Raw genomic sequence first — 25,560 nt, forward strand, 5'->3', positions numbered from 1 at the left:
CATAAGACACTGCCTTAAAATTTCAAAACAAATGGTTTTGGTATTAAACTATGTGCAAAAATTTATTTTAAACGATGACCTTAAGCTATTTTCTGATTTAGATCCATATGTCCAAAGGAAAAAAAAAAGAATTAGCTGTCCAGATTGAGATCAAGGTTAGAGAGCAATGTTTTGCCCTGGAGTTCAAGCAGAACCTGTAGGGCATGGGGACTGGGGGAAGGAGAGAGAGGCTGTGTGATGGCTTCAGTGTGTCTCTGTGGCAGTGCAATGGGACTCTTGGGAGACCCAGGTCAGGAGCCCCCGCCTCCAATCCCCTCCCACCCACACATTACTGTGCCATTTAAAGCCACCCAGCATCTATTTCCTCCAATAAAAACTAATAACCTTTTCTGTCGGAAATCACGGCAGCTCTTGAGTGCTGGAGCAGAGGCCTGGCTGGATGGCCTGTAATTGCGGCCCTGTAGTTTCCCTTTAGTTTATTTTTTGCACTGTTTTGGATTTGATTTTTTTTTTTTTACCCTGTCCTCTTGGTGCTCTGAGCTTTGTGGCTGATTGCCTGCACAGCTCACCCCACACTCAGTAATCAGACAGCAGCTAGAGAGGGGGCAAAACAGCAACTCAAGGACCTTTTATAATTGGGAGGGATTTGGGGGGCAGTACGACTTTACATTTGGTGACAGAATTGGTTGTGATGGTGACCGCACATGCCGAATAACAGGCATGCCGAAGCCCCCTCTGCAGTCCAGTCATTGTGAGGTGGCTATGAATAGTTTGTAGATGCCGTATTCTTGTTCTGGTACTGTCCATTTGCCACTGAGACTGGCATATTTGGTAATAGGCTAAAACCATCCATCTCCACATTTTGCACACATTTTCACCGATGCTTGAATGATACTCCACCATTCATTTATGGTAATGTTTTACAGAAAGGTTGTTATTTCAAATATTCAAAGTGTCAAATGTTGGTTACGTACTTTTCATTTTTTGGCAGTGTATTCAGCTTGTTTTGCATTTGTGTAAGTAACCTGAGATGGAAATAGGTTTTTAGGCATCTCTCGGTACATGTAACTGACTTTGTGACCACCGGCAGATGAAGTAACAACTCTTACCGTTGCAATATTTTTCTGCAGAAAACATAGAATATGACTCTCACACTCTCATTGTACACACCTACATAATTTTACAGACAAGTCCCATTTTTCACCTGGAAACAGACCCTCCCAACATCAGCTTGATCAAATCTAAACAGGACAGTGGAGGAACCCGCAAACTAGTAAAAATATAAGAACCATTTATAAAACTTAAATAATCATCTGACATACACTAAAAAAGGGGTTTTTAAATCCAAAAAGGACTGGTAGCATATTCAACATTTATTGATTATAAATATGATCATTTTTCCTGGAGATATTTGTTATATCTTTTCTTGCTATTATCACATATTTCAACTTAAAATAATTTTATATCCAAATCTCCCTCTGTGTGGTGGTTGTAGTCACAATGAACAGTTTGCTGAAAAATATTGAGGAGTTTACTTCACTATACCAAAATCAAATACCATTCATTTATGAGTGTTCTGCACCAGAGTGAAGTTCAGTGGGTTCGTGATGATTTGGTGGACAAAGGAAAATTAACTCTTTGAGCAGAACTAATGTTTGGGTTGTAACAACTGCTTTGGTTTTAATTATTTCACCAGGTTTTTCAGTAAGTTGCTTCTGTATCATATTTTGATAGAATTGCAATCATCTGTACTTTCAAAGGTTTTGCTTTTGTATTCATATATGCTCATAAGGCTACCTAGAGATGTTTGGACAAAGAAGCCAGACAATAAAATAATATTTAGCATCTGTAAAAGAACAAATGTTAATGGTTTGCACAATGTTTGGCACAATTTTGGCATATCCTTTCTGTGTAAGAAGACTAATTTTCTCTTTTGATCTTGTAGAGCAAGGTAGTTCTGAGAATTTAAGAAGCGCTGCAAACTTAAATTTAAAACACAGATTCAATGGCTGCTTTGTCATCTGTGGACTACAAACTGTGGTCAGATGAGCTCGATTTGTTGCTGGATATTTTTTCACTTAAAGCACTAAACTTGACAAGAAACTTAGAGGAATTCAATTTGTGAGTTAAACATTGTAATGACAGATCAATAGTAATTATGGAGCCTTCATGCCTGACAAAAGACAGCACTGTGTATAAACTACTGCTTGTGACCTGTGTGAGCACAGTTATGAATGTGAGCATAGGCTCTTGTCAGTGTGGGTTAATTAGAATTGTGTAATGTAGGGGTGTATTTTTCAGACACATGAAACCCAACACTGCAGTGTCAATTTATGCAGCTTTCTTTATTTATTCATAAAGCTGGCTCTTTTAGCTAACTAAGTCTTTCTTGCAAAGAAAAAACTGATTGTATTGAAGAGAAGCTTCACAAAGTATTTAGGTGAGAAAAATATGTGTTGATGTTTTTGAAGAAAAATCCTAAATCTTCACAGGAGGGACTATAATATGGCATTTTCAAGAGTTTTTCTACCACCATGGTGTGTGCAAGTGGTATAATTCATGCTAAAATACAAAAAAAGCAAACTCACTTTACATGTCCTATTTTTTCACATTCAAAGCTGGTTTAAGTTTGCTTTGTTATAATAAAACATTTTCATTTCTTAATTTCATCATTCAGTGGACTTAATCAGTTCAACAAGTTTATTGCTTATCACATTAAAGTCTTTCCAACTGCAAAAGAAATTGAAAATGGGCTTATTTAATAGTAGACTTATGATCCTAAGATGTGGTGTTATTACTTCAAATTTGCTGCAATTACAAATTCAGGATGAATTTCTTAATCTAAAGAAAACCATAGCTATCACTTACCTTTTGTAGCCTTTCTTACTTGTCTCAGTAACACATAAATAAAATGTGTTTAAAAAAAGAGGAACCCTGGAGTGTTTTCTAAATGGCAAAAATGAAAAAAGAAAAACACTGAAATCTGAAATTTGGTGGTTTACTCCCACCTTTAACAAAACAGACACACTCATATAAGGAAAACTATATCTCTTTTTCACAAATTAGTTGCTCAGCATTCTATGGCTATTGTTGCCTGACTGAACTCTTCACAATACAGCACACATTTTTACTGAAAGTGAAAGTGCATCAGTGATGGCCAAGTCCATGAGCACATGCTACAAGCTTGCTTTAGCAGCGTTGATTAAAACAATAGAAACTGTGGCCAATTTTCCTTAAAATAATAATTTAAAAATATAACTCTTTTGATCAGAGAACCCCTGTCCAATATTTCTGTCTTTTTCACATGAGTTTGAGCACAAAAAATGTGCAGTTTTCTTTGTGCAATTTATGATTGCTTTTTTCCTTAATGATTTATTGTTTACTTATATTCGTGGATGCACTTGTTAAATGTATATTACTTGAAAAAAGTTTTCTAAAACAGGCTCATCACCACTTAGTTTTGGGCTTTAGACCATACAACAGTTGGGGCTCTTCATCCTTGGACTTTCCCTGAACTCCCTTTATCTTTTCAAAAGTTTATGTAGAACTGAATGGACTCTTGAGTCTTGAGAGTGTTTTTAACCTCCTATATTTTTGCTAAATGCAGTGCTGGCCACTTTTATTGGGACTCCTGGTGAATACGTGTCAAACCCCCTTTGAATAAATGAAACTAACCTTTAAATTGAGCAAATTTATTTAGTGGTGTTAAAAAAATTTCACACAAAAGAAGAAGTTTTTGTCATTTTTCCACACTATTTTTTCCATGCACTATTACCTTCAGCTCAACCCACAGATTTTCTTGGATTTAGTTCCTGTGACTAAGTTGATCATTAAAGAAGGTTCATTACCCAGTTTAGATACTTGGTACTAAATAATTTTTTGCTTTCTGATGTAGACCATCAGATTCTTCTTTAAAGTGTCTCACTTTTTCACAGAGTTATTGATGCTGCACACTCCAACAATTATCCCAGGGTCTTTCAAAGAGAAACTGGCTCATAACTTTATAGATTCTTTGCCATATTTTACAGTAATCATGAGATACTTTTCCATATATTTATCCTTTATTTCATGCCAGATCCAACTGGCCATCCTGTCTGTTGCAGCAAAGTAAAGGTGGATCCTTTTCATGCTAGGTAATGGCTAAAAAATGGCCTCTGTGTCACATCATATACAGTATATACCCCATATAAACATGGGATTTTTCCCCATTGAATAAATGTCCTCAGAGGTTATAGTGGAATATAGTGAGGTTAGGGAAGTGCAAGGAAAACTATATTTTTATGGGATTTTACAGAATGTTGTCAATGACAGTCTTACCCGAATTTCAAGTCTCTGATTGCTTACCATAAAAGATGTTCAATTTTATTTCAAACTGTTTTCTTTCAGCTTTTCTGAGGTGATAACACTGAATTCACATTCTCAATTTTTTTTTTAACACTGGACACATTTATCTTGTGCACTGTTGTCTGTTCAACTGAAAAAAATTAACACCACCAACATTTTTCTTGGGAGGTAGAATTGCCAGGAAAGCAATTAGACAATTACAGTTTGTTTACCTTTAAACAGGTACTAAAGCTGTGTACAAAAATGAAGTTGATGGCTACATTAGAGAGAAAACACTCTATCACAAACTTTGAACATCATATCTAAGATGCTCTGAATATGACATGTGATGCAACTAAGTAAAAGGGTTGCTTTGCCTAATAAATCGACCTTTTCCGCTTGCTTTTCTGTGCTTTGTTCTCTCTATGTATTTCTGTTTTTGTGTTACGCACCATCACTGCATGTTTGTGTGCACACTTCCTTAATTGCATTAAGAGGATGACGCACTTTCTTACTCTGTTTAAGCTCACTTTAATTGCCTCTGAATGGTGCTCTGGGGAAGCAGGGACTGACGGTACAATGTGGACATGCAATTAGCTAGCTTTCATAAGGCGCTCCGGGGAAAAAGAGAGGGTTTCAGTTCATGGAGGAATTTCACACACAAGGCAGCGAATGCTATTTTGTGTCATTGATGTGGTGGCATCTTGATGGAATGGCATTTTATTCTTTAAAAAAATGAGACTTATAGAAGAACCAAATAGAGAAAAATCAATTTACCAAGAAAAAGGAGAAAAAATGGGCAGAAAAGCACCAGTTTATATAAAAGGTTAGGTGCATTTAGAAAAGAGGTGAGAAAAAGATGGATATGTAGGCAGGTGTGATAGGAATGAAATACATTAAAAAAGAAGCATGGCAAATTTTGCCATAGTGAAAAAGTTGTTCTATAGTCCTATCCATATTTTTAATAATAATGTTACCTGTTTAGCAGTTTTCTATGGCTGATCATTAGATGAACCGAGAAAAATACTTTGTAAACAGAATCAATGATTGCTACCGTAGCTTATCACTTAGCTAAGCTATGGTAGCACTTAGCTAAGCTATGGTAGCTTAGCTAAATGCTAAGCTGAGATAACAATTTAGCATGTTTTAAGGAATATGTAGACATATATTATGTAGTTAGTGAATTGAGAGAAAAGGAAAAATAGCCCTAAAATGGAACAAGTTAATGTTATAAGACTGTCAGTGCTCAAATTGCTAATTAGAAGGAGATTTGAATGACTTAAATCTCTGATAAACTCAGCTTTGGCTTCCTGTAAGGCCTTTAAGCTCCAGCTTGGAACAGTTTTAAGCATCAGCAATGAAAAAAACCTTTATTTATGTCATTTTATCCTAAACTAATTTATCTCTGCCCAGACACACGTCTTACTTTAATCATTCTTAAGGACAGTGGAAGTGCCAATGAGCACTGTGACCAGTTGCAAGCCTTTGCAGCACAGTGGTGGAGACCAGTTGATTTTATGTTGTGTCTGGTGTCTGGGAAAGTCCTTGGCTTGGAGCAAGACAGTGGTGGCAAGACCAGTTGGAGGAATAAACAACTGCAGCGGCAGGGCATTGTGTGTGGAGTTGCCTTCTCTCTCAGGATGGTGGAAGTAGCACTGGTGTGTTGGCAGAATCAGAGGCAGTGTTTCTTTTGGGGTCTTTATGATTATTTAGATTCCTTCTGCATGTTTTCAGATAAGCCTGGGTCAGCATTTATTCTTTGGCCAGCATGCAGCAGCCCAAATGCTAAACTGAATATTGACTTTGGATCCAGGGTTACTTTAAAGATGCAGAACCTTTGTTCTCCCCTAGAAAAGATGGCGTCTCACATGACTGTGTCTCGTCACTGCAGTCCCCTACAGTAAAGTGACAGACTTCCTTCAAGGGTAGGTTTTGGTAAAACATGATGTCACAGTGAAACCCCTCCTCTTCTATTTTAAACTGAAAGTGTGTTATTACAGTGCATTCTGGGATTCAGAGTTTTTATACCAGTCTCTTTGTTCCCTGTACATAATTCAGTTCTTCATGGCTGGGTCCCAACAGCACATCCTTTCTACTCAACAAACATGATATCCAAACAGAAAACATTTGTGAATAACTTCATACACCTTAAAAATACTGCACATAAATGCAAAAATACTTGTAACCCTATGTCTTTTAACTCTTAATGAGCATGTAAAAACTTTAAAACTTTCAAAGATTTAGTTTGTTCTGCCATTTTTGTTACACTCATGTACATGTTTCATGTAATCAAACAAATATTCTCAGAGAAAGATAACATGCGTAAATAAAGCAGAAGGTTTTTGAAACAATGTTTTTGGTTATCGAAGGAAGTGAGAAAAAGTAACCATTCCTGTTTTCAAATAATTAACTGTGATTAATCAAACCTTGAAGTGATTCTCATCAGATCTCTAAAATGAAGAGATTAAATTTATCTAACCTCTCTGACAACACAAAAGAAGCTACAGGATCTAAAAAAGAAATACCCTAATCAAAAGGAATTCAGGAACAGGTGCAAAACAAAATCACTGACATCTGTCACTCTGGAATTAGGTGTATATGTAGACTGTACACCAGATTCGAGATGGTCATTTCTTAATAAAACAAAGATGAGGTTACTATGCAAAAGTTTGTGAAAAACTTAATGAATTCAAAAGTACATGATTCTCAATTATTTACAAATGGTTTAATTACTAAAGTATTTTATTCTATAACTGTAAACATAAATACATTGACTTCATCTAACATTGAGCCAGCTAGCAATTATATAGGAAATACCCCTGTAATCATCAGTTTATGATGCTTTACCTAGATTTTGACGAGTTTTACCATGCATTTTCCATGTGGGTAATTTTTACACAGCATTAAAGTACAATATGTGGTTATGCGCCGAGTTAAAGATATTGTTGTAATGCAGATCAGAGACTTTTCATATCAGATAATGTAATAGGTACGTAAAGCAGAACCCCTTGTCTCCTTTCTTTTGCTCTTGTAGTCATTCTTTATGCCCTTCTCCACACTCCCACCCCCACCTTTTTTTATTTTTCTATAACACCCCACCACCTCTACTCTACCCTGATACCCCTTCCTCCTGTCTTGGACAATCCTTTCCTGTGTATTGCTGTCTTTCCTGTTCTTCCTCTCTCTCTGTCTGTCTGTCTGTCTGTCTGTCTGTCTCATCCCGGCTCCATTCTCCCTGTCCCTCCCTCCACTCTTCTTCATTTAATAGTGGACCTCAGAGCGGTTGCCATGTCGACCAGCCGGCATATTACTATGGCAACCACTCGGAGCGAGACAAGGCTGCTGATTAGGGAGAGATGTCTAGTGTTGCCTGGCCAGTGGAGGGTGGGGGAGAAAAGGAGGGAAACTGTTGGGGGGTGTCAGAGAAGGTGGCGGTGGGGGTTTATTATAGACCTGATCATTGTGTGCGTGTGCACATGTGTGTTTATTGGAGAGTGTGTGTTGAACGTGTGTATGTCTCAAAATAGAAATTTACAGAGGTTGGTTGGATTTCAAATAACTAGCTAAAGGACATTTTACCTTAGACTTTATATCATGGCTACCTGCATTTATTTACTTTTCAAAGGCCTTTTTGCTTTCTGTAAATACATTTGATTTAATTTAATGTATTACTGCTTGAAATCTAATATGGTTTTAATTCATATTTTAATAATAATTAAAAAATCATTAAAAATTACATAATCATTGCACAAGAATGATCTTATTTCCAGCATTGAAATGGAGCTCCTCTGGTTTATTTTGTGATCTCAAGGCATTCTGAACCAAACTAAACGCTGCAGGTTGTATTTAGGCAGGTTCATATCCAGTGTTATGACATGTGAGCGAGGGAGCAGGGAGAGCTTTTTAAGAGCTAAACCCGCCTCCAAGAACACTAATGAACACTGTGAGGATGCCTGAGACCTCCCAGATCCATCAGAGAAACTAATTACAAGATCCAATTAAAGAGAGAGAGAAAGAGAAGAAGGGGATAGAGAGAAAAAGGGGGGCTGGGAGGGCTAGAAGATGACGGGGTCCCTCTTTACCATTGACCAAGCCAAGCCGTCAGCTCATTCAAGGCATTAATTATAGCTTATTTATTATTCATCCTTGAGCTAAATAAGCATGACATTTCAATAACAATAATAAGGGCAGAAAAAAGGCAGCGCAAACTACAGACTTACTAATTGCAGTACTCAGAGATTAAACGACTGGAAAAATGTTGTTATTTACTTATTCATAACACTGAGAACAGTCATAAGAGCAGAGCGAAGCACTTTGCTGGAAATGAGTCTAAGGGGGTTCTCTCATGATCTCCCCAGTGGACATAATCCTCAATGAAACCAGGATGACATGCTTTCCTTAACAAGTGTTGCGATCAGTATCACAGGGCAAACTGTTCTCTGTGGTGACTGAGCCTCATTAGTCCAAGGGGAGGAATTTGGTAAAGTGAGGCAAAAATGTTTACATCAGACACAATAAGGGAAATAATTAAATTAATAACTTGAAAGACAATCTTACATCTTAGCTATTTAATTGCAATATTATATCCTACCTGTTCATACTGTGAATATTTCTACAAATATTGACTTATTTAACTCATGTGCCTGTGTCTTCACTCCTCCTCGTCCTTAAGCTGAACTTGCAGGCCACCTATTTGTGCTGCCAACTCTTGGCCTCATTGACTGCGGCAGAGGTGAAGAATATCACATAATCATGAAGTGGATAAGGCATTACGCTCATCACAAATTATGAATGAGTTTTACTACGTGGCAGCCCAGCGGACTACAGCTCGGTTTAAGTGACTGTCACAGGGGTCTGCAGCTCCTTTCTCATTTTCTTGTTTAAAGCAGCCCCCCATCTCTCGTTCCTGAAGCTAAAATTTAATAAGCCTGCCTGGGTTAACATCTGGAATCTGTGCATTACATCTCTCATTACGTTTTCTTCTTTTTCCTCTATGCATTAGGATTTACTTTAAGATCAAATAAGAGAAGTTTCTGGTTTACTCTATGAAGCTAAAGGTCAATGTTATCCAAATCCAGTGAACCGTTGATGCATTTCACATTGAAATATATCAAGAAACTGATACTGAAAATGCAAGGTTGGCCGTAGTCTAGCTGGTATAAATCACTTAACAATCACATTTAAAGGGGAGATGGATTATTCTTACCCATTAACCTTTAATTATAAAGATATTTCATATTCTCTTAGGTAATTTACTTTCCTGGAATTGATATCTATGTTTGATCATAGCATTTTCATGTTAAACCACAGGATTCAACCATTATGAGTCTGCCTAGGAAGTTATTTTGTGAAACATGCAACTGTAGCCACACATTTTTGCTGTAATTTATTTATTTATTTTTTTGGTTTCCATTTGATTTTTTTTCTTTTCTCATCTGAAAAGCTTTCATGGTGACCACTAGAGTGTTCACTCTAGTGAGCTTAAGCACCACCAGTCTCCAGTTTACTATTCAGTTCCTTGATTCATTTTCTCTATTATAATCTTGTCCTTGAATCTTATAGGAGCCTTATTAATGTTGTTAGTTGAATGAAGCAGCCACAGAGGTGGTATAAATGAATAGTCAGTATTAAAAGATAGGTCAAAGACATGTAAAGAGATTAATTTTGGTTTCCTTTTATCTTAAATGTTCAATCTCATGAAACCGAAAATTGTGTTAAAACTGTTAGTTTCATCAGCATTTTTTTTTTTTTGTAAAATATTCATACCACTTAAACATTTTTAAAAAGTAGAGCTTGATTTTGACGTGGAAGAAAATGGATACAAATTTCCTGTAACTTTTACAAATTGATTTATGTAAAGTGGGGGATCCTTTTTTTTCTGATTTCCCTTAAATAATATCCAGTGCAGCTAAATGGTTTCAGAAATCACCTAACTTGTCTACCTGCCTGTTATTTAATGTTTTAATGAGCACAGATGTTCGGTGAAGGCCTCAAACGTTTAGTCATAATTAATCCACAGTATGTGATCATTGTACCTGCTTTTTCTTATATATGTTGTATGCTTAGTTAATATGAATTTGCTTATGTGTCTTTTTGTAATTATTTAATTTATTATGTTTTCTGCTTTATGATCTGCTGTGCAATCTTTTGATGCTTCCAGGCTAGGTCGTTTTTGAAAATTGTGATTTGTTCTCAGTCACTTACCAGGCAAAATAAAGTTTAAAATAAAAAGATAAAATAACATAATTACAGATGCAGCCAAGGAGCTCATGTTGGAGCTGCAAAGATCTACACCTGAGTTTATCAGGGAGAGGGATGTGGATTAAATCCTGTTAGAGGCTGTGAAACACTTTGGATCTGAGTAAAGGTTTGCCCAGGTTCAGCAAGACATTGACTGTAAATGCAAAGTAAGTTGTACAATAAATTCCTTAAATTAAAGAATATTATTTTGCTTGAGTAGCCCGGTCAAAGTTCAGACCTAAAGAAACGGGGGAATTTGTAGCAACACTTGGATTAGATTTTTACACATGCTCTTCCTATAACCTGAATGAACATCAGTTATTTTAAAGTTTATCTCTGACACAAACCGGCAGACATATCCCAAATCACTTTTCTATAAATGCAGTAAAAGGTGATTCTACAAAGTTTTGACTCATGAGTTATGAATACAAATTCACATCATATTTTTCAGATTTTATTTACAAAAAATGTAGACAACTATATAGAATTTCTCCTCAACTTTCTAGTTGTATTTCCTTCCTCTTGTAATGTGCCGAAATGCAAAAAAAAAAAAAAAAATCCGTCTTGTGAATCCTCCTGCAAGGGACAGTATTTCATATAAATGCGGCTAAGCACATGACTGAATTTCACACTGACAGATATAAACTTGCAGAGTTGTAAATAAAAAGGAATCAGTTGCCCAGGTGACCTGAGGAAGACAAACATTTTTATTTTACTATTTCTGATTTTCCTCTCATGTCATTTAGTTTAAATCTTAGTTGTTTTTTTTCTTGGGGAAGGATATTTTTACCACTTATCAGCCGATACAGCCAATTTTATTGACTCTTTGGTGACTTTTCCATACAGTTGCCTCACATTTTTTGAGTGGTTGTAGGACTTTAGTTGAAATGAGGGTTTCTCTTTTTCTGTGATACACAAAACAAGTAACTGTGCTATTTCTTGAATTTTAAATTGCATTTATCCAGTCAGATAAACAGAACAATGATAAAACAACATGCTAGCTTTACTCTGTACACTGTAAATTATTTCCTCTTCATTCACTGTGCTTTTAACTCTGTCACAGAAACGATGCGGGAAAGCATCCAAACGATTACACCCATTTAGGTCATAATTAGGCGATCACATCAGAAAAACAGACAAACACATTGGCATATTGCTTCCTCAACACCCTCACCAAAATACATACACACTGACCAGATCCCACCCCCTCGGGGCTGTGGGGCAGTGCTTGAGCGATGTGTCCCCAGGGGGCTGATATTTTATAGTTTGTGTCCATCAGTGCTGTAGCCTGGGGCGCAAGGGTTGACAGTAAGTGCTCTCAACACCGGTGACACTGATTCATCTGAGCCATGACACACATGAGAGGAGAAAGGGGAGGAGGATCAGCCAGAAAAGAAAAATTCTGAGCTTAAAAATGTTATAATTCATACAGCACACCGAATCATGTTCAAGTAGATTATACTATGGCCTAGCATCAAATTGTTTTATGTTTTGGAGGTTTAGGTTTATTTACTAAAAGTCAAAGGTTTGTACTATGATATAGTGGACTAATATAGGCCAGCCTTGGCTAGACTAGAAAGATTGGCTCGAGGAAGAGACTCCAATCTAACATGGCATTTCAATTTCTCATTCCCCGTTATGGCTGTGCTGTGCACTGCTGAGCCTCTTCTACATATATATAGGAAGGACGCCTCTGAACCCCAGCTTTCTAGATGCGCATACTAAGCAATCAATGTGTCACCTCTTCCTGACAATCCTATTTTTGTTGTATGGGGGCCGTGCTCATTTTTTCTTGTCAGCAGAAGGTAATTTGCTGTATTGTGATTCAGTCCTAAAACTTGGTGACGAGGTGTCTGATAAGTCACTACCTCCCTTCGGTACACCCCCACCACCCCTTACCCCCAGCATCCCTGCCACAATACGGAAAATCCAAAGGTAGCACCCCAACCCCCATTCTATCCACACCCTGCTGCACCCCCACACCTCTGTCCCATTCTTCCTACACCAAGTCCAACATAGTTGTATCAAGGCAGGCTGCTAAATTAGATAAGCAGGACTGTGGTGCAGCAGCCCTGATTAATAAAAGATGCGGCATTCCCTGGGGATGGCCCCTCTGAGGGCTGAGCAGAATCTACCCACAGACAATAGAGGTTGCTTGCACACAATGAACAGGAAATGGAGAGAATGAACAAATCATGGAAATATAACATTTGAAAAAGAACTATCCTGTGACCCTCTTGAGCATTATGCATGCATTGATGCAAATTAGGTCTTGAGAACCTTAACAATTACTTGTAAACCTGCAGCTGACTCTAAAGGTGTATATGAAGATGCATTATGTTCATGCCCACAGAGATGGATGAAATAAGTTAGACACGTTTGGGCAGTGCGCAGGACCTTGCCAAATAAACTTGGTGAGTCTGTAGTTTAACTGACAACATGTAGTTTTAAACCAAGCTCTTGAAATAATAAGGCTCCCTAAGGACTTATGTGGTACAGACAGGAGTGATATTTTCAGTAGAAGGAACATGACAGCAGATGGGAGGTGAAAGGCATAGTTATCCTGAGAGCAGAAATCGCCAATTTACGACAAAAAAAAAATTGTAGAAAAAAGTCAGCCTACATTTATAATTTAAGCTAAAAATATTCATATCTCTGACAAATTTAGATGTAAAATTATTTTCATTCAGCCAAGAACTTTGCCACTGGAAATGAGACAGGCAGGTTTCATGGAAATGACTTTGCCATTTCCAGTAAAACAATGCAAAAGTGAGTTTTGAAAAACAGCTGTTTTATTTACATTTGATAAAAAAATGACATTTCAAAATATATTCACAATTTTCTTAATAATCAGTTGATATGTTTCACCACAGCAATTTTACTATTCTTATAAATGTTAACCAGCTTTTAGCATGTCTTCATTGGTACATCCACACTATACTTTAGGTTATGAGTTCTCAGTATTTTAGATCGGAAAACCTTTTTGCCATTACCCTAAAACTCCCTACACGTCTTCTGTCAAATTCAGTCAGGGCTCTTGCCGGGATATATCAAACAAATTGTTAGAATTACTTCCAGTTGAAATAAAAATATTACTTAAAATCTAAATCTAGCATGAGTATGAATAATTTTGGGCTCAATAGCAAATCCACAAATATTTGGTGAAATAATAAAAAAAATATATTTTACTGATGAAATCAGAACTGACTTTTCTTAAAGTCAGTGTTAGATACAAGCATGATGTCATGCCCGCTTCTGAGGATAAACTTACTCTTTCTTATTACTATATGTATTGATACATCTGATTAAAATATCGAAAATGACAGAAAAATACTTAATGGTCATAACAAATTTGTAATCAGAAAATCATTATTATGTAGGCTATTTTTTTGGGAAACTACATTGTTTCCCAAAACATTTACCAATAGACTATAGAAGCTTGACTGCAGGGAATAATTTTATGAGATTATCTTATACATATTTCACCCACAGCTTTATATTTTTCTTTAGGATAATAGTCCATGGTAAATTCCCATATGTAAAGCATACTGTATAAGAATCCTGAAACACTCTTTGTAAATTTATACAATCATTGTAAAGAAAAGGTATAGTGGGCATCGTTTCTAGCATTTCAATTCATAAACTTTATTGTTACAATGATATGAAATCATTGAATTTAAAGGGGATGTTATTTCATTTAACTTTGACTATATGCACAAATGCATACTTTAGAAATCACAGATCCACAAGCCTCCATAAAAACCAAATTGAGCATTTCACTTGGCTGGTACACATTCCATTGGCCATTCAAAGCATCAACATAAACAAGGTTAAAAAGTTTTTTCTACCACTGGAGATTATAAAAAGCCTAATACTCAACTATTTTTTTTACATCCACAAGTCTCATGTTGTCATGTAATTTCAGCTTTTCAGAGTTCTATTCATGTTTGTCACCTAATGCCTTTGTTACTCGGAGGACATTATCTCTCTCATTGCTCATTTTTATAAGTGAGCCAGCAGTGAACCAGTTGCTTATGGAGACCAGTGAAATCAAGGTTGTATAACTACCTGAGTTTCCTTTCTAAAGTGAGCTTAAATTGAGCATTTAAGCTGTTTTTTTAATTGCTCATCGTGATGCAAAATTGTTCTCAGAAACCTTCCTGCCAGATGGGTTTACCAGCCAAATAAAGAGCTACTTACATGCTAAACATTCACCATTAAAGCATCACAACAAAGCCTTGTTGTGATGCACATCTACCTCATCCAATCAGACTGCATGCTACATTCTACCGCGAACGCTGGTGTGTGATTACTGCATGGATCATGAGCACTTAAGCATTTATCTTTAAATAACCTCCACTACTGCCCCCCCTATTGGTAGTGAACAATAGTGAGATGTGTCTAATTTTCAGCAAGATAATGGTAGTCATATTGAGATGAAAAAGGTCAGGGGTTGGCTCGTAAGGTTCTGATTGGCTCAGAGCATCCCTTTGCCCCCCGGAGATAAAATGGAAAGTGATATTTCATTTATAACCCCGCTTTTGCTTAGCAGTTGTAGATGATGAGGAGACCCACCGCTGCAATGATTGGAGTGTAGCCACCAGTCAAATGCTAAGCACAAAAAATTATGCCTGGGATCCCTTGCATCAGTGGGTTTTTGTGTGTGTGTGCATGGGTGCGTGGGGGGTGCGCGTGCGTGCGTGTGTGTGTCTGTGTTTCCAGATCAGACATATGGTGTATATATTTTCTCATTCTGTTTTTAATATTTAAGGATTCAAATTTTCTTTATACCCCTCCAACCAGAAAAGATTGATGGGTTTTGTTTATACATATGTATAGGATGCTGAAATGAAGTTGAACCTATCTTTGACCTTTATCTTCTCACATGTTCTCACTGAGCTACAGTTGTAACACTATGCTTTGCTTTAGCTTTTATAAAATGATTCTTTGATCGTTAGAATAAGCATAGCTTTAATTCTGTTTCTTCACTTCACTGGAAGCTCATAATAAAGGTAATTCTGATATAGTACCTTATTAATAACACAGCATAATCATTTAGTTTCATATTCCTCAAATCACAGTACAGTTTTATATCCTGCTTGTCAGCTTGCATCTTTCTGGCCTGGTTTCTGCTCTATGTTGATGATGTTTTTTTTTTTTTTGCTTTAATATCCACCCTGAAGGCTCGATGCATCACATTATGCAGTGACCCGAGCTGTATTTTGCACTGAACAGTTCAGCCAGTGGGAGTGGCCGGAGCTTGTTGAGGAAGCTGCCCTTTAAGGTCATTGCAACGGTCATGTGATAGGCCAGTGGAGCCCCCTGAGCCATATGACAAACCGAGCTGCCAGACCAAGGTGTGTGTCTGGGGTGTTTTTCCACAAAGCATTCTATAAAAGTGTAACTGGGCTGTATTTGCCCTTTTCTCCTGCTATGTGTTCAGCCAACAGGCCCCTGAAGATCTCTTAAAAAGTGCTGATCCACAGAGCTGGGTTGGTGCTCTTGTAATCCTTCCAGCTCAGCCCCACCTCCCCTCATGTTCCCACCGTTTCCACCTCCTCCTCTTCCCTCACATTCCCCCGCTCTTCCCCAGATGACGCCTGGTGTTGGTGTGAGGGACAAGGTGATGCTCTAATGTCGTCAAGCACTAATGTGAGCTAATTAGCCCACATTAGAGCATGACTAAATAAGGCGTAAGTGTTGCTAATTGGTCGGCAATGAAAACAATAACTGTTGTTCCTGCCTAGAGGCTCTGGGGTACTGAACGGCTGGGACACAAGGGACCGGGGGACCTGGAGACCCTGGCACTAGGCCAGCAAAAGGCACCGGCAACATCAGTCAATTGCCTTCATGCTTGAGTCACACACCACTTGGCACTGCTGCTCTCATGCTCCCTCTACCCCACACCCACCACCCAGCCCAACAGTTACTCTCCCTGCAGCCGTCACCAGCAAACAGTAAGCTCTACATGACAAGCACAGACAAACTCAGTCTGTCTGTGGAGCCATCATACATCACAGCATTAATAAACATGAATTAGTAATGGCACAATTAGATGGGGCTGTACTGACATTTACTGGTACAATAATGGTGTGCTCCTTTCGACAGCCGCCTTTGGCCTTTAGTGGAGCGCCAGCAGACCTTAGACATTTAGATATGATGGGTGGAATGGGGAGAACTGTCTCAGTCAGTTTGTATCTTAATCACATTTTTGGTCCAAAGGGTGTGACTCCAGACTGTGTTTTTATATTCTCCAACAAATGGTACAATAATGATTAACAGTATTAGTCAGGCTATTTTCCGTGCATAAATGCATGCATATTGTGTGTTTGTTTCTCCTTTAGGCTGCAGCCTGGTCAGTGTGTGAAGACAATATTTGAACAGCCTGGCCTGCTCGAGCTGCTTTGGACCAAAGGTATGTTTGGAACAGACAGACCATCTCTGACACAGAGTGAATAGAAAAATCTCCCAGTTCTTTGAGCATTCTCTGTCAGATAGTATTTGAACCACTGTCATAACAATAAGACATTACCTTGTTGTTTTTACTATGTGGAATTATGCAGTATTTTCTGCTGTGAACCTAAAAATAATAAGAAAAAATAATCTGTTCCTATTATCAGAAAATTTTCTTTGAAATCTTAATGTTAACTTGGGTTAAGCACAGCTTTTCTGCTATGTGTGTTTTTTTTAATGTGCTTTGCAAGTCAATTTGACTTATCAGTTTGAAACTGATCAAAGTAATGCAATAAACACAATAAAGTTTATGATTAGAGGAGCTAAACAGCTTAACCGTGCACCAAGTGTCTAGTGGCTTTCTCCTTTTCCCTCTCAAACCAGTAGCTTTTCATCCTTGCTGTCATTCTTCTTCTGGGTTTTACTGCTTTCCCAGGGGACTCATGTGCTTTTGTTAGCTTTTCTGTGTACACACATGGCCTAATTAGTTGATTAGTTCAGCTCGACTGGCTTGTTAATTGAATAGTAATTTATGTTTGATGTGTCTAATGAATACCCTAATTTGATGTTTGGCACTCATCCAAAGGTTTGTTTTTGACAGAAGGAATTAATCAAAAGAATGAATGGAAAGATGAAAACGACTTAGTGCGCAAATTTTGCCTTGATAGCACATGAATTAAGTCTTTGAGTGAGGTGATAATGCTCATGAGTTTATCTTTGTGTAATTAAGCTGTTGTAGACAATAGGATTACCAATGTGTAGAAAGGGCAAATCATGATCAGTAACACAATGTTTTGTTCTAGGGGTCAAAACTGTTGTCGAATACTTTTTATATAATAATTCATGCACTGGCCACAATGAGAGGCAATGTCAATCATGATAAAACAAGATGCAAAGGAAGATATTGATTATAGCATTTTCTATGCTTAAGAAGCTTCGACGAGGGGGTAATTAAGTATTTCAGACTTGTTTTATACACTGCAATAATAATTAGTCAAACTATTTATTGACTTTTAAAAAAAATCAAGAATACTTTAACTAAATTTTTAGAGTAATGTTTTTAGGGATTTTGAGCAATCGTCTGTTGACCTTAACCAGTGAAAACATTAATTGCAGGTGGCTCATATACCTGCTAAGACGTTTGTTAGACTTGGCAATATAATGAAAAATGAAAAGAAGAGCTTATGTTTGTTCACCTTAAGAAAGCTCTTAAAACAAGAATGGCACTTTATTGTTATACTACATTGTGAAAAAAATAAAACGTACCCATTTAGTTGAACTTTTTCTTTGATAGGTAGACAGTTGAGATTTTGCATTGCATCAATATTACTGTTATTATATTATGCAGTGATATAATTCTCTAATTTTAATATATGCAATACTGCAGGGAATAAATAACACTTGACCCAATAAAACACAATACTTTGCACAGAAAGGTACATCCTTTTTCTTCAACCTTTTCTTTCACTTGTTCTAATTATGTTGCTATAGTATCTAAAGGTTTTGTGCAATTTATCATGTAACCATAATTTTAGTTATATACTTTCATGATTCATAATTTGTGCATTGATCAAACAAAGCCAAGGTGTTAATTACTTGTCCTAACTTCAGATTCAGCTTCTACATCTTCTACTTACTGATTCTTGTGCCTCATTTTCTATGTACCTGACTTAAACTTCAGCTCAAGATCTGAATTTAAATAAACTATTGCACCCTACCTCTCACTGGAAAACAATACTTATTATTCATTTACATTTAGGTTTTAATGAAATTTGTTTTGAATGTCTGGAAAATGTTTGACTCTCAGAACATTGCATATGTTGCAAAACAATGGAGTTCTTACTAATCTTTCTGTTGTCTAGAAGGCATAATCTATTTAAGCTTAATATGTAATACCACCAATTCCTCCCATTCTTTTATAAACATTGGTTGTTCTTATTTAACAGGCATAAAGAAAAAATATTTTTTAAAAAGCTGTCTCATTGCATGCGTTAAGTGTTTAACTGAGAAAGTGCAATGCCTTCCAAAATTATTAGTGCTTTTACATTTTCACATTTTGTCTCATTATAACCTCAGTTAACGTTTTGATAACCCAAAACAATGTAGTGCCGAAGTAGAAGGGAAGTGTTTTCATAAATAAAAATATAACTAAAAGTATAGAAAACATTCTATTCGGTTCTTTTTACGTTGATGCAATTAATAAAAATCGGTTCCATATTCCTTCAGAAACCCCCGATATAGTCTTTTCAATTGGAAATGTTATGCTACATGTGTAATTGAAACCCATCCACCAATGAGAGAGCATTATTCAGAGAAGCATAGAAACTTTGGAGAAGTCGCAGACATCTACTGCTCAGAATAACAGCCAGGACTATTGTTCTTTGTGCACTCTACAAGTCTGGTCTTTATGAAAGAGTGGCAGAAAGTAAGCAATTGTTAATGGAAGGAAGTCTCCCTTGCTGACTGCCACAAGCCTTGAAGAAGGCATTGAAAATTGCTTGGGCTGGGGTGAAGGGTTGTAAAACATTGTCATAGCAGCATAATGCTGTGGGTATGTTTTACTACACACCTAATGAGATTTAAAGGGTTGATTGATAGAGCTAAGTAGTCCTGGAAGGTAAATCTCGTTAGTGGCTGCAAAAGACCTGAAACCTTTGTGTATATTCACTTTGTAGCAGAACAATAACATAAACTTACTGCAAATACAGTTTTAAGTTATTTCTGGTGTGTTTGCAATCTCTTAGCAATTTAAGTCTAATCTAAGTTGCATGTATAGCAACTTTTATGCTTAGCATCTCACTTGGATTATAGGATTTTGACTAAGGCATTCTTACACATAAATGAGCTTAATCATAACCAATCCTCTGGCTGTAGAGGGTTGTTTTACAATTACTGAAAAGCAAAACTGAATTCAAATACACACCGTAGTTCTCAGATTTTTATTTGTGTAGTCTTTCTATCCTTTTCCTTTTGGCTCACAATAATGCATCATTTGTATTGGTCTACTACAGTACATAAAATCTCTGGAAAATGCTTTGTTTGAAAGGTGACAAGATACACAAAAGGTCAGCTGATAAAATTTTATCAAAATTTAAAAGTCACCATAAATCCTTTATCCTCTGAGATGTGCAATGTGTGTTTTTTGTTAATTCATTAGGAAAATTGTTTACAAGTGTCTCTTGCCCTTAATAAGCCTTGATAAGCCAAAGTCCTTTTTGTTTTTTGTTTTTTAGCGTGGTCAGGGAGGCATGAGCCATCAGGCCTTTTCATTGAGTGCTTCCACACTAGTCTCCAGAGCACATGAGTTCATGTGCATCAAGGTCTTTCCCTACAGTTCGTTTGAGGAATTCATCTTCCTTCAGATCCTCATTTATGCACAACACATCTTATTTAAAAACCAATCAATGAAACTTGATTTCCCCACAGCACGAGGGAATCACAGCAAAAGCTTTTGACTTGTCCTCCAGCGCAGGGCAGATTGTGGCCTTGAACTTGTGTTGAGTCATCCAGTGAGTCATCGCTTCAATAAATCTCCTACTTGTGTTTTAAATGTAAAGCAATCATCCAATTTAGTGAATTCCCAGACAGTAAAAAGTAATCCAAAAAGCCAGCCATCCACGTGTTTACAAAGCGGCAGCAATCCTGTATGTTGAAGATGGTCTTCATACTGCCATGTTTGTCTTTGGTATTAACATCGCCTTTACATGCTTTTGCAGTTCTTCTTCCATAATGATGATGTGGAATTATTCCTCTCCTGAATGTTAAGAATGTTTCAGGAAATGTAAGTTTTGATCATTTTGCAGCAATTAGATTTAGAGCCGCAGTGTGCTCTCAGATGCCTCCGTCTCTTCTTCAAGAGTTTCTTTCTAGGAATAACAGAAAAACAAAAATCAAACTGTAGTTAGACATAAACCTCTATGAATTTGTTTATATTATCATCACTTATCATCTTATCATCCCACACAAATTTATAGAAAACAATCTCGTTTGACCTCATGCAGTCATGCACATGCAGTAGTGTACCTGTTTGTGTTACATGCTATAACAGGCCTGAACTAAAGCAGGAATTTTACAAAGTTATTCCCACTTTTTCTGTCATCATTCACTGTCTCGAAACTGTCATCAGTTGCTGTCGCTCCCTCCCCTTTGTTAATGAGAAAGCAATTACCATTTGTTTTCCTTAGTCCCAACGGCCTAGCAGCATTTTCCGAAATCTGCATCCTCACCTGCTTCCATCTCTGCGTCCGCCTCTCCCTCAGTCTCTTCCAACCTTCCACCTCTTTTCCTTTTCACTGTGGTTGCAGACTCGCTCTCCTTTGCCATCCTCTATGCAGCCTCTCTCTTTTGCTCCTCCCACCTCTGAGCTCTAGGCTGTTCTGGGTTTTAGACGGATCACTCTCACAATGCCTGATCAATACAGGTATTGATCTGCTGGCAAAATGTTTATAAAATCATTATGGGCAACAGCAGTTCAGTGGGGACGGAAGGCGGGGCCACAAGACAGCCAACATTCCATATCATTCGCCTGCAAGAGAGCTTGCACACATCTGATTGGCTGCCTGTCTTGTGCCATGCGAAGGATAAGACTGGCACATTTTGCCAGTTTTTTATATCTTTGCTTAGTGCACAACAACTCTTCTTAGATTCAACAACACTTTCTAGACTGCAAATGTTTTGATCAGCATATGAGTCATTTCACTCTGCCTCCAAAGTAATTTCACCTGCTCCCACTCTTTGTACAGTAGATTAATTTAGGAAGCAGCAAGGGACTTTAATTTATTGATTCATGTTGTACCTCTGCTTTTCTCTGAGAAAAAAAAATATTGAAAACCCAAATTAAGAGAATACGTTCTGGAGTACTCTGATTACCGCTCATTCTTTCTGTCATGACCACCCCAGAAATTTTGTACCTGCCTTGATCCCCCACTCCCTACAACCTCCTCCTGTGCTCTGTTGTACAGCAATAACAATCTGTCACTTTGCTTGGGAAAGATTGACGGGGCAAGCGACTCGAACACCACAACACTTCAGCTCTGCGCAACTGCGTGGCAGATTCATTGCTTTCGGGATACTTTGTAATCCACAAACGTGCTTTTGCTCATGTCTTGTTGATCGATGATCTATGAGATCTTCATTAAACAGAGGAGATTATTCCAGCATGCAGCACAACATGGTGTAAAGTTTTCCAGAAACACAACTCTTGTTGAAGCAGATGAACATCTGTGAGCCATAAGGCCAGGCAGTCAGTGTGACCCAGAGTCAACCTCACCACTCTGGGACGTCTGACTGCGCCTGCTCTCCTCCCTCTCTGGCACCAATCCAAGACCCAGATGCCCAGACGCTGGCTCAGACCACAAGGTCTGGTCCTGCCCGTCTTCTATTAATAGACAATGTTCAACAAATTATGAGAGATATTGCATGCTACACCAACTGCTTAAATGTTGCATGTTTTAATTTGTACGTTTCTGCTTTGGCCAACTTGTAGGGAACCATATTATGTCCACACTTGCTTAGGCAGACACAAGCATTTGCGAGCACATCCAAAAAGTGTCACTCACACATACTGCAAAGTGGTGATTACTCTAACACGTACAGAACTGGCCACAGACCATTCATTACCATAACATGTTGCAATGAAGTTTAATCCCTCATCATGTTGTCTGTGGTTGAAGAGCGGCATGTGGCTGTTATCCTCCTCTACTCCAGATGTCTCCCAGTCTGTGTCTCCTCAGTGCTGCACTAGACTGAACACATGAAATTCAGTATGGCACATTTAGACATTTCCTTCCATTTTTTCCATCCCAGCTTTTCTTTCCCCTCATAAAATCATTTTGACCCCATCCATCTTTGTTTCTTGCCTTCCTCCCTGATCCCATTTTCCACCTTCTGTTCCTTCTTCCACATACCCCCCCATCTTCACAAGAGTATGTTATTTATTTCATCTGAAAGCAGAGGCTCTTTGGTGCATGCTTCTCACAGAAATCAATTTCAGCTCAGACAGCATAACCAAACAAAGCACTACACTCATTTCAGCACGGGCAGAGTTGTAACCCATCTCTCTCATTTTCTCCCTCCTGCTCCTTTATTGGAAGACATTTTGTTCTCACTCTGATGCCATTATGTCAATCACTGCAGACATGTCGTGATGTGTGGATGCAGCTGCTAAATGAGTCATGGCAAGCAATGATCATTAGAGACTGCAGAGTTTATATATGTGCTAATGTGTTTTTGCATACAATTGTCACCTTTTTCTCTGCATGAATATTTTAAAATTGTCTTTTTTTTTATTCATTGTCACTCACTTGCATGTGGGCGTGCGTGTGTGTATGTGAGTAAGACCCTTCATGTCTGTTGAGACTTTAAAAAATGTTTTTTTCAGAGTCGCCACTGCTTTACAAAATTACAACATACAGTATAGTGTAGATCACAAGCAGAATTCTTGCACCATGGGATGAATGAGAGGCTGGAGCTTCCCACTCTCCACTGCCAGCAGCCCACTTTATACCACAGTCAAGACCACCAGTTAATGCAGCTGTTGGATCGTCCTCTTTCCTTGCTCTGCCTTTATTGATTTCAGTCAGACACAGAGACAGACAGAAAGAAAGGGCCTTTTCAGGAAGAAGTTAAATGGTCAAGTAGCGGGTGGAGGGTGGCTTTCACCACTTTATTGACGAGGTGGAAAAATGTCACTATTATGGAGGCCCTTGCAGCAGATAGCGAGCTGATTGGATGAGTGCCCCCAGGTCAGAGTGGAGCACATTCCCCCCCGCAACCAAACGAGAGCAAATAAAAGGGCAGAGTAATCCGCTTGAATTGCAGGTGAGATTTCTCTCCACCAGTCCCCTCTTTATGCCACATTTTTCTGGATGCATGAGTGTTGGCGAATGTGGACCGAGTCCTGATCTCTGGTGAACTTCCTCCCACTGAACGACTCTCAGAGCATTTTACGCATTCACATAAATGTTGAAGCTGTACCACAAATTCATAGTAAGACCACCTGAAAATGGGTAGGAGATGAAGAAGCTAATGAAGAGGACTTTTTTCCATTCCCTCAAATACCGGTACACATTAGTTAGGAATGACAGAATGGACCTATTTGTTTAACCAACATTCTGTACTGCTATTGTACCAGCAGTCAGACAATGCATAAATTTGGTATGTTCACCTGTAGCATGCACTTTTATGTTGCTCTATATAGCCAGGTTTAAACTAGACAAGCATTCCTCATCCTTTTTTATATTTTAATACCTCTTTTTTGCAGTTAAAACTTTTACAAAGTTTATGTAGCAAGTCCACTTTGACTGTACTAATGTCATAGGTCAAGCACAAATATGTACGAGATGAGCAGGACATCAAAAGCACACTAATAATGGTCCATCTATGAATGCCTAAAAAGTATTGACAAATAAAAAAAGGTTTTGGAGTGATATAGTCAAATTACAAACTTAAATCTGTGTGAGAAACTGGGACATATGATTAAACTTGCTGATCATGGTTGAAAATTCACCAGTGTGACTGAATTAAAACAATTCTACAAAGAAGAGCAGGCCAAAATCCCTCCACAGTGATGTAATGCCAGTTATCAGAAACTACTTACATGAAATGTTTTTTAGTCAGACATCACCTACAAACCCTTCTAGAACCAAATTGCCAGTAAAGCAGATTCTCATCATACCAAAAGGTCAACAAGACAGACCTTTTCAATGTCCAACACCCAAAACACTGAAAAAGTAGCGAGCTCACCAAAAGTGAAAGCATACTATTTTATAAACTACATTCAAAAATATGACTGATAATACATTATAAATCTAAATGTCAAAATTTAACACAGTGATACATTTTTAGTGTTACCAACTTTGAAGTAGTGAAGGCATTAATGACTGTTAAATGTGGTGAATCCATAGATGTTCGTTATTTTTACAAAATTTGAAAGACAGTGGAGGGAGGTTAAAATAACAGGTTTAGTACAGTCCACTTCAGAGGGATCCAAATTTCTAATACTCCAAATATTATGTAGCATGCCTAGTGTGAACGCATGAATGCTTGCTTTTCTCCTCTAGGTAAGTGCCACCATGGTCAATGTGCAATCACAAAATTTCTGGCTGCATGGGATAGATGAAAAATATTGTCACAAGCCTTGCAGTAAAGTAGACAATTGAGGGGCTGGTTGACCTTCAATAAGCGTCTAACAGGAGGGAAGGAGACAGATAGTTGTTCCTGCAGACAGTCACTTTTAAGACTCTAAATTAGGAATCTTACTCAAGAGCATCCAAATACACGATGTGTGGTTGATGTACCCAGTACATCTGATTTTCAGACTTTTCCAAGTTTGAACGAAGGAAACCTTTCCCTAAGTGTAGGAAGACCCCAAGGGGAAGTCGACCCAAAGCAAGCTGTGTTATTTACCACCAAGCAGGTGTTTCTTTTTTCAATTTCTGCACAAGGGAAAAAAGAGAGAGCATTGATTAGAAAAATAAAAGCAAACCATATGCTAGAAAAATTTGCAAAGAATTTATGCTCAGCACACAAAATTGAAATCGGAGT

At 37.8% G+C, this 25,560-nt stretch overlaps 1 protein-coding gene and 1 long non-coding RNA gene across 4 annotated transcripts in view; one reads left to right on the plus strand and one right to left on the minus strand.

Moving 5' to 3' along the window:
• zfhx3b (zinc finger homeobox 3b) overlaps window positions 1-25,560 on the plus strand; it is a 221,581-nt gene that overhangs the window by 24,769 nt on the left and 171,252 nt on the right. Inside the window, exon 3 of one of the 2 annotated variants that reach the window (XM_028014074.1) lies at window positions 16,908-16,978. The gene's annotated coding sequence lies outside the window, so the exon portion shown is untranslated. Of the gene's footprint in view, window positions 1-16,682; window positions 16,979-25,560 lie in introns of those variants that run through there. The other variant, XM_028014075.1, reaches the window with a different exon arrangement.
• LOC114142683 (uncharacterized) lies at window positions 19,927-21,537 on the minus strand. Of its 2 annotated transcripts, none has more exons than XR_003595093.1 (2): window positions 21,243-21,537; window positions 19,927-20,882 (listed from the first exon to the last, which is right to left on the minus strand). It is a non-coding gene; the product is annotated as an uncharacterized LOC114142683 (long non-coding RNA). The 2 variants fall into 2 exon arrangements; XR_003595092.1 differs by having other exon boundaries at window positions 21,185-21,537.

This window comes from Xiphophorus couchianus, chromosome 4 (genome assembly GCF_001444195.1).
Source record: "Xiphophorus couchianus chromosome 4, X_couchianus-1.0, whole genome shotgun sequence".
Taxonomy (NCBI): domain Eukaryota; kingdom Metazoa; phylum Chordata; class Actinopteri; order Cyprinodontiformes; family Poeciliidae; genus Xiphophorus; species Xiphophorus couchianus.